The following is a 14,309-nucleotide window of genomic DNA, read 5'->3' as shown; positions in this document are numbered from 1 at the left end:
TGCTGGGAATACAGCTTGTGAATTGTTTCCACTACTGCCTCCCTGTCGGAGGGAGACGTTGGTAAAGCAGACTTCAGGAACCTGCGAGGGGGAGACGTCTCGAACTTCCAATCTGTACCCCTGGGATACTACTTGTAGGATCCAGGGGTCCACTTGCGAGTGAGCCCACTGCGTGCTGAAACTCTTGAGACGACCCCCCACCGCACCTGAGTCCGCTTGTACGGCCCCAGCGTCATGCTGAGGACTTGGCAGAAGTGGTGGAGGGCTTCTGTTCCTGGGAATGGGCTGCCTGCTGCAGTCTTCTTCCCTTTCCTCTATCCCATGGCAGATATGACTGGCCTTTTGACCGCTTGCCCTTATGGGGACGAAAGGACTGAGGCTGAAAAGACGTTGTCTTTTTCTCCTTTATACGGCAATACTTCCATGTGCCGTTTGAAATCTGCTAGAGATGAGCGGGTTCGGTTCCTCGGAATCCGAACCCGCCCGAACTTCATGTTTTTTTTCACGGGTCCGAGCGACTCGGATCTTCCCGCCTTGCTCGGTTAACCCGAGCGCGCCCGAACGTCATCATGACGCTGTCGGATTCTCGCGAGACTCGGATTCTATATAAGGAGCCGCGCGTCGCCGCCATTTTCACACGTGCATTGAGATTGATAGGGAGAGGACGTGGCTGGCGTCCTCTCCATTTAGATTAGAAGAGAGAGAGTGAGATTGATTTGAGACAGAGACACTTGATTTACTGGAGCTTAGGAGTACTGTAGAGAGTGCAGAGTTTAGTAGTGACTGACCACAGTGACCACCAGACAGTGCAGTTTTATTTAATATAATCCGTTCTCTGCCTGAAAAAAACGATACACAGTGACTCAGTCACATACCATATCTGTGTGCACTGCTCAGCCCAGTGTGCTGCATCATCTATGTATATATCTGACTGTGCTCACACAGCTTATAATTGTGGGGGAGACTGGGGAGCAGTGCCAGTTATAGGTTATAGCAGGAGCCAGGAGTACATATTATTAAAATTAAACAGTGCACACTTTTGCTGCAGGAGTGCCACTGCCAGTGTGACTGACCAGTGACCTGACCACACTGACCACCAGTATAGTTAGTAGTATACTATATTGTGATTGCCTGAAAAAGTTAAACACTCGTCGTGTGACTTGTGTGGTGTTTTTTTTTTTATTCTATAAAAAACTCATTCTGCTGACAGACAGTGTCCAGCAGGTCCGTCATTATATAATATATACCTGTCCGGCTGCAGTAGTGATATATATATATTTTTTATATCATTATTTATCATCCAGTCGCAGCAGACACAGTACGGTAGTTCACGGCTGTAGCTACCTCTGTGTCGGCACTCGGCAGTCCATCCATAATTGTATACCACCTACCCGTGGTTTTTTTTTCTTTCTTCTTTATACATACATACTACATCTCTTTATCAACCAGTCTATATTAGCAGCAGACACAGTACAGTAGTCCACGGCTGTAGCTACCTCTGTGTCGGCACTCGGCAGTCCATCCATAATTGTATACCACCTACCCGTGGTTTTTCTTTCTTTCTTCTTTATACATACATACTACATCTCATTATCATTCAGTCTATATTAGCAGCAGACACAGTACAGTACAATAGTCCACGGCTGTAGCTACCTCTGTGTCGGCACTCGGCAGTCCATCCATAATTGTATACTAGTATCCATCCATCTCCATTGTTTACCTGAGGTGCCTTTTAGTTGTGCCTATTAAAATATGGAGAACAAAAATGTTGAGGTTCCAAAATTAGGGAAAGATCAAGATCCACTTCCACCTCGTGCTGAAGCTGCTGCCACTAGTCATGGCCGAGACGATGAAATGCCAGCAACGTCGTCTGCCAAGGCCGATGCCCAATGTCATAGTACAGAGCATGTCAAATCCAAAACACCAAATATCAGTAAAAAAAGGACTCCAAAACCTAAAATAAAATTGTCGGAGGAGAAGCGTAAACTTGCCAATATGCCATTTACCACACGGAGTGGCAAGGAACGGCTGAGGCCCTGGCCTATGTTCATGGCTAGTGGTTCAGCTTCACATGAGGATGGAAGCACTCAGCCTCTCGCTAGAAAACTGAAAAGACTCAAGCTGGCAAAAGCACCGCAAAGAACTGTGCGTTCTTCGAAATCCCAAATCCACAAGGAGAGTCCAATTGTGTCGGTTGCGATGCCTGACCTTCCCAACACTGGACGTGAAGAGCATGCGCCTTCCACCATTTGCACGCCCCCTGCAAGTGCTGGAAGGAGCACCCGCAGTCCAGTTCCTGATAGTCAGATTGAAGATGTCAGTGTTGAAGTACACCAGGATGAGGAGGATATGGGTGTTGCTGGCGCTGGGGAGGAAATTGACCAGGAGGATTCTGATGGTGAGGTGGTTTGTTTAAGTCAGGCACCCGGGGAGACACCTGTTGTCCGTGGGAGGAATATGGCCGTTGACATGCCTGGTGAAAATACCAAAAAAATCAGCTCTTCGGTGTGGAAGTATTTCACCAGAAATGCGGACAACATTTGTCAAGCCATGTGTTCCCTTTGTCAAGCTGTAATAAGTAGGGGTAAGGACGTTAACCACCTCGGAACATCCTCCCTTATACGTCACCTGCAGCGCATTCATAATAAGTCAGTGACAAGTTCAAAAACTTTGGGCGACAGCGGAAGCAGTCCACTGACCAGTAAATCCCTTCCTCTTGTAACCAAGCTCACGCAAACCACCCCACCAACTCCCTCAGTGTCAATTTCCTCCTTCCCCAGGAATGCCAATAGTCCTGCAGGCCATGTCACTGGCAATTCTGACGAGTCCTCTCCTGCCTGGGATTCCTCCGATGCATCCTTGCGTGTAACGCCTACTGCTGCTGGCGCTGCTGTTGTTGCTGCTGGGAGTCGATGGTCATCCCAGAGGGGAAGTCGTAAGCCCACTTGTACTACTTCCAGTAAGCAATTGACTGTCCAACAGTCCTTTGCGAGGAAGATGAAATATCACAGCAGTCATCCTGCTGCAAAGCGGATAACTGAGGCCTTGACAACTATGTTGGTGTTAGACGTGCGTCCGGTATCCGCCGTTAGTTCACAGGGAACTAGACAATTTATTGAGGCAGTGTGCCCCCGTTACCAAATACCATCTAGGTTCCACTTCTGTAGGCAGGCGATACCGAGAATGTACACGGACGTCAGAAAAAGACTCACCAGTGTCCTAAAAAATGCAGTTGTACCCAATGTCCACTTAACCACGGACATGTGGACAAGTGGAGCAGGGCAGGGTCAGGACTATATGACTGTGACAGCCCACTGGGTAGATGTATGGACTCCCGCCGCAAGAACAGCAGCGGCGGCACCAGTAGCAGCATCTCGCAAACGCCAACTCTTTCCTAGGCAGGCTACGCTTTGTATCACCGCTTTCCAGAATACGCACACAGCTAAAAACCTCTTACGGCAACTGAGGAAGATCATCGCAGAATGGCTTACCCCAATTGGACTCTCCTGTGGATTTGTGGCATCGGACAACGCCAGCAATATTGTGTGTGCATTAAATATGGGCAAATTCCAGCACGTCCCATGTTTTGCACATACCTTGAATTTGGTGGTGCAGAATTTTTTTAAAAACGACAGGGGCGTGCAAGAGATGCTGTCGGTGGCCAGAAGAATTGCGGGACACTTTCGGCGTACAGGCACCACGTACAGAAGACTGGAGCACCACCAAAAACTACTGAACCTGCCCTGCCATCATCTGAAGCAAGAAGTGGTAACGAGGTGGAATTCAACCCTCTATATGCTTCAGAGGTTGGAGGAGCAGCAAAAGGCCATTCAAGCCTATACAATTGAGCACGATATAGGAGGTGGAATGCACCTGTCTCAAGTGCAGTGGAGAATGATTTCAACGTTGTGCAAGGTTCTGATGCCCTTTGAACTTGCCACACGTGAAGTCAGTTCAGACACTGCCAGCCTGAGTCAGGTCATTCCCCTCATCAGGCTTTTGCAGAAGAAGCTGGAGACATTGAAGGAGGAGCTAACACGGAGCGATTCCGCTAGGCATGTGGGACTTGTGGATGGAGCCCTTAATTCGCTTAACAAGGATTCACGGGTGGTCAATCTGTTGAAATCAGAGCACTACATTTTGGCCACCGTGCTCGATCCTAGATTTAAAACCTACCTTGGATCTCTCTTTCCGGCAGACACAAGTCTGCTGGGGTTGAAAGACCTGCTGGTGAGAAAATTGTCAAGTCAAGCGGAACGCGACCTGTCAACATCTCCTCCTTCACATTCTCCCGCAACTGGGGGTGCGAGGAAAAGGCTCAGAATTCCGAGCCCACCCGCTGGCGGTGATGCAGGGCAGTCTGGAGCGACTGCTGATGCTGACATCTGGTCCGGACTGAAGGACCTGACAACGATTACGGACATGTCGTCTACTGTCACTGCATATGATTCTCTCAACATTGAAAGAATGGTGGAGGATTATATGAGTGACCGCATCCAAGTAGGCACGTCACACAGTCCGTACTTATACTGGCAGGAAAAAGAGGCAATTTGGAGGCCCTTGCACAAACTGGCTTTATTCTACCTAAGTTGCCCTCCCACAAGTGTGTACTCCGAAAGAGTGTTTAGTGCCGCCGCTCACCTTGTCAGCAATCGGCGTACGAGGTTACATCCAGAAAATGTGGAGAAGATGATGTTCATTAAAATGAATTATAATCAATTCCTCCGCGGAGACATTGACCAGCAGCAATTGCCTCCACAAAGTACACAGGGAGCTGAGATGGTGGATTCCAGTGGGGACGAATTGATAATCTGTGAGGAGGGGGATGTACACGGTGATATATCGGAGGATGATGATGAGGTGGACATCTTGCCTCTGTAGAGCCAGTTTGTGCAAGGAGAGATTAATTGCTTCTTTTTTGGGGGGGGTCCAAACCAACCCGTCATATCAGTCACAGTCGTGTGGCAGACCCTGTCACTGAAATGATGGGTTGGTTAAAGTGTGCATGTCCTGTTTATACAACATAAGGGTGGGTGGGAGGGCCCAAGGACAATTCCATCTTGCACCTCTTTTTTCTTTTATTTTTCTTTGCGTCATGTGCTGTTTGGGGAGGGTTTTTTGGAAGGGCCATCCTGCGTGACACTGCAGTGCCACTTCTAGATGGGCCCGGTGTTTGTGTCGGCCACTAGGGTCGCTTATCTTACTCACACAGTCAGCTACCTCATTGCGCCTCTTTTTTTCTTTGCGTCATGTGCTGTTTGGGGAGGGTTTTTTGGAAGGGCCATCCTGCGTGACACTGCAGTGCCACTCCTAGATGGGCCCAGTGTTTGTGTCGGCCACTAGGGTCGCTTATCTTACTCACACAGTCAGCTACCTCATTGCGCCTCTTTTTTTCTTTGCGTCATGTGCTGTTTGGGGAGGGTTTTTTGGAAGGGCCATCCTGCGTGACACTGCAGTGCCACTCCTAGATGGGCCCGGTGTTTGTGTCGGCCACTAGGGTCGCTTATCTTACTCACACAGTCAGCTACCTCATTGCGCCTCTTTTTTTCTTTGCGTCATGTGCTGTTTGGGGAGGGTTTTTTGGAAGGGCCATCCTGCGTGACACTGCAGTGCCACTCCTAGATGGGCCCGGTGTTTGTGTCGGCCACTAGGGTCGCTTATCTTACTCACACAGTCAGCTACCTCATTGCGCCTCTTTTTTTCTTTGCGTCATGTGCTGTTTGGGGAGGGTTTTTTGGAAGGGACATCCTGCGTGACACTGCAGTGCCACTCCTAGATGGGCCCGGTGTTTGTGTCGGCCACTAGGGTCGCTTATCTTACTCACACAGCTACCTCATTGCGCCTCTTTTTTTCTTTGCGTCATGTGCTGTTTGGGGAGGGTTTTTTGGAAGGGACATCCTGCGTGACACTGCAGTGCCACTCCTAGATGGGCCCGGTGTTTGTGTCGGCCACTAGGGTCGCTTATCTTACTCACACAGCGACCTCGGTGCAAATTTTAGGACTAAAAATAATATTGTGAGGTGTGAGGTATTCAGAATAGACTGAAAATGAGTGTAAATTATGGTTTTTGAGGTTAATAATACTTTGGGATCAAAATGACCCCCAAATTCTATGATTTAAGCTGTTTTTTAGGGTTTTTTGAAAAAAACACCCGAATCCAAAACACACCCGAATCCGACAAAAAAAATTCGGTGAGGTTTTGCCAAAACGCGGTCGAACCCAAAACACGGCCGCGGAACCGAACCCAAAACCAAAACACAAAACCCGAAAAATTTCCGGCGCTCATCTCTAGAATCTGCATCACCTGACCACTGTCGTGTCTATAAACAACTTCTGGCAGATATGGACATCGCACTTACTCTTGATGCCAGAGTGCAAATATCCCTCTGTGCATCTCGCATATATAGAAATGCATCCTTTAAATGCTCTATAGTCAGTAAAATACTGTCCCTGTCAAGGGTATCAATATTTTCAGTCAGGGAATCCGACCAAGCCACCCCAGCGCTGCACATCCAGGCTGAGGCGATCGCTGGTCGCAGTATAACACCAGTATGTGTGTATATACTTTTTAGGATATTTTCCAGCCTCCTATCAGCTGGCTCCTTGAGGGCGGCCCTATCTGGAGACGGTACCGCCACTTGTTTTGATAAGCGTGTGAGCGCCTTATCCACCCTAAGGGGTGTTTCCCAACGCGCCCTAACTTCTGGCGGGAAAGGGTATACCGCCAATAATTTTCTATCGGGGGAAACCCACACATCATCACACACTTCATTTAATTTATCTGATTCAGGAAAAACTACAGGTAGTTTTTTCACACTCCACAAAATACCCTTTTTTTGTGGTACTTGTAGTATCAGAAATATGTAACACCTCCTTCATTGCCCTTAACAAGTAACGTGTGGCCCTAAAAGAAAAATACGTTTGTTTCTTCACCGTCGACACTGGAGTCAGTGTCCGTGTCTGTGTCTGTGTCGACCGACTGAGGTAAAAAGACGTTTTAACGCCCCTGACGGTGTTTGAGACGCCTGGACAGGTACTAATTGGTTTGCCGGCCGTCTCATGTCGTCAACCGACCTTGCAGCGTGTTGACATTATCACGTAATTCCTTAAATAAGCCATCCATTCCGGTGTCGACTCCCTAGAGAGTGACATCACCATTACAGGCAATTGCTCCGCCTCCTTACCAACATCGTCCTCATACATGTCGACACACACGTACCGACACACAGCACACACACAGGGAATGCTCTGATAGAGGACAGGACCCCACTAGCCCTTTGGAGAGACAGAGGGAGAGTTTGCCAGCACACACCAAAACGCTATAATTATACAGGGACAACCTTTATATAAGTGTTTTTCCCTTATAGCATCTTAATATATATAATCATATCGCCAAATAAGTGCCCCCCCTCTCTGTTTTAACCCTGTTTCTGTAGTGCAGTGCAGGGGAGAGCCTGGGAGCCTTCCCACCAGCATTTCTGTGAGGGAAAATGGCGCTGTGTGCTGAGGAGAATAGGCCCCGCCCCCTTTTCGGCGGGCTTCTTCTCCCGTTTTTCTGAGACCTGGCAGGGGTTAAATACATCCATATAGCCCCAGGGGCTATATGTGATGTATCTTTTAGCCAGTATAGGTATTTCATTGCTGCCCAGGGCGCCCCCCACAGCGCCCTGCACCCTCAGTGACCGCTGGTGTGAAGTGTGTGACAACAATGGCGCACAGCTGCAGTGCTGTGCGCTACCTCATGAAGACTGAAAAGTCTTCTGCCGCCGGTTTCTGAACCTCTTCACTTTTCGGCATCTGCAAGGGGGTCGGCGGCGCGGCTCCGGGACCGGACTCCATGGCTGGGCCTGTGTTCGATCCCTCTGGAGCTAATGGTGTCCAGTAGCCTAAGAAGCCAATCCATCCTGCACGCAGGTGAGTTCACTTCTTCTCCCCTAAGTCCCTCGTTGCAGTGAGCCTGTTGCCAGCAGGACTCACTGTAAAATAAAAAACCTAAAAACTTTTTCTAAGCAGCTCTTTAGGAGAGCCACCTAGATTGCACCCTGCTCGGACGGGCACAAAAACCTAACTGAGGCTTGGAGGAGGGTCATAGGGGGAGGAGCCAGTGCACACCACCTGATCCTAAAGCTTTATTTTTGTGCCCTGTCTCCTGCGGAGCCGCTAATCCCCATGGTCCTGACGGAGTCCCCAGCATCCACTAGGACGTCAGAGAAAAAGGATTAATTAAAAAAAGATTTCAGGGGGCATATAAGTTGAACAATTAGAGATAGCGGTATTGCAGTGGAGCCCAGGAATTGTTAACTTAATTATTGCTACTGTTTCAAGGGATAGATGTATTAATGCAATTTTAAGCAATAGTGCTTATTACATAGCAGTGGAACCTACCTTATTATTGTTATCATCAGTAGTATTTAAAATGTCAGTATATTTTGCTGTGTTGAGCAACATAACTGGGTAATTTGCATAAATACAAATGACAAACTGATAACACATTAAGAAGGAATATGCATCTCAAGGGAACTTGTAATCTAAGAGTGCCATATTTGCTAAAGCAGTTTCAAATAAGTTGGATCATATAAGAATTAAATCTCACTTCACCAAGCAGTTCCGTTTTCATAAAGAGCATTAAAAATTGTTTGCCAAAGGGGTCCACCAAAACTGAAAGTCCATGACTATACAGTACATCCAGCTCCTGTATCCTGGAAAGGAGATTCCCTGAAAGAGCTTATTTCTAAAGATCATGTACTACTGATTTTAAAAGAACAATTTCCTCTTTCAAGAAAGTTGTTTGACTAAGGGGATCCTAAAATCACCTAGGTATAAGTAAAATAAAAATATTCATCTAATCTGTAGTCTACTAGCCGAAGGGGGGAATTTAATAAGATGAAAATAAACATTGGGAGTGAAAAACTGATGTTTTTCACAATGTTTACCGATGTTTAGCCTGTATTTTTTTTCAGGCACTCCAATTTGGCCTGCCCGAAAAAAAAGCTTCAGTGAGACCTGTGTGTTTTCAGGAAAATAGCCACATTTTCGAAAGGGAGGCTGTTTTCAGAGATTTGTTTCTTCTGCCTGAGACAGGAGAAACATAATCCTCGATAAAATTCAGCTTGAGCTTGCTTATCAGGGTTAATTGAATAGCCCCGCGTGTAATTGAATTCACCCTAATTTGGAAAAACTTTACAAACCTCCTGATGAGACCACTGCATCATCGGGTAGAGAAACACTTCTGATGACTTTCCTAACTGTGGAAGGCAAGCCAGGAACCGATAGTTAGTGGATCACCCAAGTTGTGGCATAAACCGACTAACCAACACTGGTGTCTTGTAGCGTAAGTGCCTTGGGGTACAGTCTCCTTCCGTCCGGACAGCAAATTCAGCACATTCCTATCGTGCTGTATAGCCACCACAGGGGTAGGTGTCTCCCAGACATTAAACTTTATTACCTAGCCTCCGACTTCAAATTGTTAACTCTTACTCACCTCTGCCTATGCTAACCTTCCCGATATGACCCCCTTATGGTGCTTCCTCCACCAAAGGACCTATCCCCTTTAAACTGCTTCCTACTCTCTCATTCAACATTTCTCTCTGGTATTGGCACTCACTTACATTGGACCTTACCTCCCCTATTTCCCCTCTGACCCCATTTGTTTTTTAGTTTAACCCCGAAGTCCTCTTGGGTCTTCCGCCATGAGAATATATATGTGGTCCAAGATAGGCCTTACATTTCCTGTAGATTTTTCCAGACATGGTCAATGGATGTCCTTGGCAGAACTCCAACAGGAGTCCCTGTTTTTTTTATTTTTCCAAATTCATAATTTCCTACACTGATTGCCCCCTACCTCCATACTCTGGGACCTTACACACTTTGAATACCTCTGTAAACATTAACCCTTAACTTAAGGCCTGATCTCCCAACTTTATTCTATCTTCCTTGATATGGCCCTCCCCGAGATTTCATGAGGCTGAATGGGAAAAAGATCTTATATCCCTTCTGGATGAGAAAACGTGACAAATGGAGCTAAATGCTCCATTTCTATTAAAATCAAAGAAACCTCATATAAAATGTATTACCGTTGGCACTACATCCATGTGAAACTTCACATCGCCAGATTATAATCAGGGCTGTGGCCACAGGGGCACTATGCTATATATCTGGTGAACATGCCAAAAATTGTGCCCTTTTGGGATTTGGTGACTACTCTCTTGAACTCTCTTTTGGAATATCTAGTAACAAAAAATTCCTCGATCTTCTTGTTGTGCTACCCTCCCGCAGATCTTACATAGAAACATAGAAACATAGAGTTTGACGGCTGATAAGAACCACTTGGCCCATCTAGTCTGCCCCTTTTTTATCCTTTAGGTAATCTCAACCCTTTTTGAACATTAATTTTTTGTAAGGAATCTTGATAAATTCTTGAGGAAACTCACACATGTCGGCCATCACGTCCCTGGTGGCCCTCAACTGGAAAACTACTTTCCCCTATCTCTTTCTTTGCTTAAACTCCAGATTTGGCGTATGGCTGCTATAGGGGAGATAACCTATCATCTTCATGACAGGGGCCACATCTTCACTCAAATTTGGGCTCCCTGGTTCTCTGCTGAAGGAAGACTCCTGTCCCTTTCTACCCCCGAGCACTGAACACCTGCGGGGACCCATGGGCGGTGTACGCTGCCTCCTTCATCTTGCAATACTTTTACCAATACCACTAATCTCCCATCAAACTGGTCTTTGGTTCCTCACGCAGTCTTATGCTGTGGTCACCCTTTCTTTTTCTCTCCCCTTCCCACTTCCTACTTTCATTCTTCATTCCCCAAAAACTCTCTTATACGCACTAAAATGTGGTCACCTATTCTGTCCAAGTCTAAGAATATTTAACCTTGTTCCCTTTACTTCCTGTTTCCACATGGGACCGGATCACGCTGTGACTTTTGACATTTGCTCTATTAGCCTTTTTCTGTATGTAGCATGGCTTAACTGTTTTTTTATTTTATTATTTTATTAGCAGTTTCTTATATAGCGCAGCATATTCCCTCGTGCTTTACAATTAGAACAACAGTTATAGAACAAAACTGGGCAAAGACAGACAGACATAGAGGTAGGAAGTCCCTGCTCGCAAGCTTACAATCTATAGGGAAATAGGCATTGATACACAAGGATAGATGCTACCTGTCGCATATTGGTCCACCAAATTGCTAGGTTCTTAATGGGTTGTATGACATGTTGGAAGACAAAATATGTGAGGATATGTGGACTGTACAGAGAGGATGTAACTGGATAGGGAAACATTGAAGGTTATGTGGGTGGGTCTGGAATTTGGTAGGCTTGTCTGAAGAGATGAGTTTTCAGGGAACGTTTAAAGGTTTGGAGACTAGAGGAGAGTCTTATTGTGTGTGGGAGGGCACAGAGTGAGTGAAGCCCGGATAAAGTCCTGTAATTTTGAGTGTGAACAAGTAATACATGTGGATGCGAGATGCAGATCTTGTGCCGAGCGGAGAGGTCTGGTAGGGAGATATTTTGAGATGAGTGAAGAGATGTATGTTGGTGCAGGTGTATTTTTGACAGTGCCGAATCATGAAGGAAAAAAAAAAGCAGACTGTACTCTTAAGGGCCCTACACACTGGACAATTTGGGTGATGAACAATATGAACAATGAATGATTTTTCAGTAAACATTTTTTGCATACACACTGAACGATTTGTATGAACGATTTCAAACACTGCAAACATCTATATCATCCAAATTGGCTTGCAATGATAAATGATGATAGATCAACGATGAATGACTGCGAGGACGCACATCGTTCATCGTCGGTGCCTCCACACTGAACGCTATATCATTCATTTTTTAACTATATCTTTCTAAAATGTCGTCCAGTGTGTAGGGCCCCTTAGATTCTTAAGGGCCCTACACACTGGGCAATGTTAGCAATTTTAACGACCAACGACATTATCGTTGGTCGATTTTTTTTCATCCACGATTTTTGCCTACACACTGGAGATATCGATGGCCGATTTGGATGATATGACTGTCATACATCTATATCGTCCAAATTGACTTGCATGTATAAACGGGGATAGATCAACGATGAACAACTGTGGGGCTGCGAATCGTTCATCATTGATGCATACACACTGAACGCATTTTTGAACGATATCGTTCATATATATAATTGTAATCTTCAAGTGTGTAGGGCCTTTTATGGTGCTCCTGGCTACAAGAGGTCCACATTAAAACTATTAATAGAGTCTACATATCCCAAGCCCGTAAAAGATTGATGGTATAAGAGGAGTCAGCGATTGCTTGAAGCGTAAGCGCTCAAATGTCACATTTTTTTTAATAATTTTTTTGCCTGCCCCAATATTGGAAACTTTCGGGCAGTCGTGCACTTTATTAATTCCAGTTTTCAGCTACATCTTTATAGTGACCCATTGGCCTTATTATGTTCTAACTTTACTAATTGGAAATTAGACCCTGAAAAAAATTGCATAATCCTCTTGCTGATTATTATTGTCACTGTAGCCAAGAAAGTTATTTTATACAATTGGATCTCCTTCTTGCCCCCTTTTCTGGGTGCAGTTAAATCCATTATGCTTCAGACTTTGTATTATGACAGGCAAGCAGTTTTTCCAGCATTAGAGGCTGGAGTTGCATCCTTCTACCTGAAGTGGGGCGCATACTGTATATTGAATTGCTCGACTCCCCTACACAATCTCAGATCCTAAATGTGTTTGAAACTACCTCTTGGTATTAACATAGACAACTGTCTTGATTTAATGTGAGACTTCACCAGTGGCGGATTGGCACGCCGGGACACCGGACCAGATTCCATTTGGCTGGTCCGGACGTCCCCTCCGTGGCCGCCGTCATCCCACATGCTGGCTTGTTGCCGCGATCAGAGCTTAGCTCCGATCACGGCTGCATTAACGTAAAGCTAAATAAAAGATGGCTGCTGGCAGAGCTGCTGCGCATGTGCAGCCGCAGCAGCCCCCCCATAACCCTTTGTAGGTCTGGGCCATCAGTCACCACTGACAGCTCCACCTCCAGCCCTGAGTCTTCCTCCAGCCTGCCCCAGTCTCCCTCCAGCCGCCGCAGTCAAGCAATTCCTCTGATAACTAAGTAAGTAAAAGCCACAGCAGCCTGGCTGTGTACAACCTGATGTGCCTAGGATAATGGAGAAAGAAATAAACCTCTGTTGTGCAGGGGAGGAGCAGCTATGAAATATTGTCAGGTGCTATCACCAGTGTCGGACTGGAGCATGAAGGGCCCACTGGGGAATGCTGCTGTAGGGACCCATGCTTATAGGTGTAGCCAGGTTCCAGGAGGGGCGTGGCCAGCCACCACAGAGGTTTGGCTAACCATTACATGTTCTGTGCACCTTGGTAAATATATAATAAACCAAAGTATTGTGAAATATAATGTAACATATGTATAATGCATAAATCCAGTGCACTAGGATAGTCTGGAACTTGATCCCTAGAGGAGGAGGAGGGCACACAGGCAGTAGGGCCCACCGGTGGTTTCCCCTGTTCCCCTGTGGGCCAGTCCGACCCTGGCTATCACTACCTGATAAATAACAAATGGTAGGAGAAAAAAATACAGATGGGTCAACAATGCAGGGTATAATTAATGGTTCACAATCTAAAAATCATAAAACAATACTCCCCTATTCGGACGAGTTCTGGAATTCTCAAACTTCTGTCATGAACGATATCAATTCATCTTTCAATCATATCACAACATACAACTTCAATCCAAAACGGACTTTTTTCTCAAAGAACCATAGGTGGAGAGATAAAAATCATACATAGTGTAAATCCTTTCAATTATTTCTCTTAACACATGGGTTCCTCCTTTATCATAAATCAGTATCCTTGAGGGGTAGTGATTCCTGACGTATTCTTTAAAGCAGGGGGGGGGACCTTTTTCTACCAAGGGCCATTTGGATATTTATAAAAATCCTTCGGAGGCCATACAAAAATGATCAACTTAAAAATTACCCTGCTCCCCAGTAGTTATGCCCCTTAGTGGTACTGAGTGCCCGCGCCAAAAAACTGGGTGTGGGCAATTAAAATTGGACGTGATACACATATGCCCCCAATAGTGCAGTGCCAGATACACATATGCCAGTGCAGTACCAGACATACAAATACCCCACAGTGCCAGACACAAAAATGCCCCACAGTGCCAGATACGCAAATGCCCCACAGTGCCAGATACGCAAATGCCCCACAGTGCCAGATACACATTGCCCCACACATGCCGCCACCCCACTGTGCTGCTCACCATTGCTACTGTGTGTCATGGGA

This window comes from Pseudophryne corroboree, chromosome 5, assembly GCF_028390025.1.
Source record: "Pseudophryne corroboree isolate aPseCor3 chromosome 5, aPseCor3.hap2, whole genome shotgun sequence".
Taxonomy (NCBI): domain Eukaryota; kingdom Metazoa; phylum Chordata; class Amphibia; order Anura; family Myobatrachidae; genus Pseudophryne; species Pseudophryne corroboree.
Note: the sequence above shows the minus strand (reverse complement) of the source record.